We start from the raw sequence: 2,332 nt of genomic DNA, 5'->3' as shown, positions 1-2,332 counted from the left end.
AAGACCATTCCTGAAGTATTTGCAATGCTGAAATCAGCAGAGGTAGAAGTCAAAAAGGAACATCAAGTGTTGATGGTGAATAAAACCACTAAGTTCAAGAAGGGCAAGGGAAAGAAAGCTTTCAAGAAGGACGGCAAGGGAGTTGCGCCGCCCGGCAAGCAAGCTGCCGGGAAGAAGCCAAAGAATGGACCCAAGCCCGAGACTGAGTGCTTTTATTGCAAGGAAAGTGGTCACTGGAAGCGGAACTGCCCCAAATACTTAGCGGACAAGAAGGCCGGCAAAACGAAAGGTATATGTGATATACATGTAATTGATGTGTACCTTACCAGTACACGTAGTAGCTCCTGGGTATTTGATACCGGTGCGGTTGCTCACATTTGTAACTCAAAACAGGAGCTGCGGAATAAGCGGAGACTGGCGAAGGACGAGGTGACGATGCGCGTCGGAAATGGTTCCAAGGTCAATGTGATCGCCGTCGGCACGCTACCTCTACATTTACCTTCGGGATTAATTTTAAACCTTAATAATTGTTATTTAGTGCCAGCTTTGAGCATGAACATTGTATCAGGATCTCATTTAATTCGAGATGGCTACTCATTTAAATCCAAGAATAATGGTTGTTCTATTTATATGAGAGATATGTTTTATGGTCATGCTGCGATGGTGAATGGTTTATTCTTAATGAATCTCGAGCGTAATGCTACACATGTTCATAGTGTGAGTACCAAAAGATGTAAGATTGATAATGATAGTCCCACATACTTGTGCACTGCCGCCTTGGTCACATAGGTGTCAAACGCATGAAGAAGCTCCATGCTGATGGACTTTTAGAGTCTCTTGATTACGAATCATCTGACACGTGCGAACCATGCCTCATGGGTAAAATGACAAAGACTCCGTTCTCAGGAACAATGGAGCGAGCAACCAACTTATTGGAAATCATACATACTGATGTGTGCGGTCCAATGAGTGTTGAGGCTCGCGGTGGCTATCGTTATGTTCTCACCCTCACTGATGACTTGAGTAGATATGGGTATGTCTACTTAATGAAACACAAGTCTGAGACCTTTGAAAAGTTCAAGGAATTTCAGAGTGAGGTTGAGAATCAACGTGACAGGAAAATCAAGTTCCTGCGATCAGATCGTGGAGGAGAATACTTGAGTCACGAGTTTGGCACACACTTAAGAAAATGTGGAATAGTTTCACAACTCACGCCGCCTGGAACACCTCAGCGTAATGGTGTGTCCGAACGTCGTAATCGCACTCTATTAGATATGGTGCGATCTATGATGTCTCTTACCGATTTACCGCTATCTTTTTGGGGCTATGCTTTAGAGACTGCCGCATTCACTTTAAATAGAGCTCCGTCGAAATCCGTTGAGACGACACCGTATGAATTATGGTTTGGGAAGAAACCTAAGCCGTCGTTTCTAAAAGTTTGGGGATGCGATGCTTATGTCAAGAAACTTCAACCTGAAAAGCTCGAACCCAAGTCGGAAAAATGCGTCTTCATAGGATACCCTAAAGAAACTATTGGGTATACCTTCTACCTCAGATCCGAAGGCAAGATCTTTGTTGCCAAGAATGGATCCTTTCTAGAGAAAGAGTTTCTCTCGAAAGAAGTGGGAGGAAAGTAGAACTTGATGAAGTATTGCCTCTTGAACCGGAAAATGGCGCGACTCAAGAAAATGTTCCTGAGGTGCCTGCACCGACTAGAGAGGAAGTTAATGATGATGATAAAGATACTTCTGATCAATCTCCTAATGAAATTCGAAGGTCCACAAGGACACGTTCCGCACCAGATTGATACGGCAACCCTGTCTTGGAAATCATGTTGTTAGACAACGGTGAACCTTCGAACTATGAAGAAGCAATGGCGGGCCCGGATTCCGACAAATGGCTGGAAGCCATGAAATCTGAGATAGGATCCATGTATGAAAACGAAGTATGGACTTTGACTGACTTGCCCGTAGAGCGGCGAGCCATAGAAAATAAATGGATCTTTAAGAAGAAGACAGACGCGGATGGTAATGTGACCATCTATAAAGCTCGTCTTGTCGCTAAGGGTTATCCACAAGTTCAAGGGGTTGACTACGATGAGACTTTCTCACCGGTAGCGAAGCTAAAGTCCGTCCGAATCATGTTAGCAATTGCCGCATTCTATGATTATGAAATATGGCAAATGGACGTCAAAACGACATTCCTTAATGGTTTCCTTAAGGAAGAATTGTATATGATGCAGCCGGAAGGTTTTGTCGATCCTAAGAATGCTGACAAGGTGTGCAAGCTCCAACGCTCGATTTATGGGCTGGTGCAAGCATCTCGGAGTTGG

Source organism: Triticum urartu, chromosome 6A (assembly GCF_056163025.1).
Source record: "Triticum urartu cultivar PI428250 chromosome 6A, HENAU_Tu73, whole genome shotgun sequence".
Taxonomy (NCBI): Eukaryota; Viridiplantae; Streptophyta; class Magnoliopsida; order Poales; family Poaceae; genus Triticum; species Triticum urartu.
The sequence above is the reverse complement of the archived record's forward strand: the minus strand, read 5'-3'. Positions refer to the sequence as shown.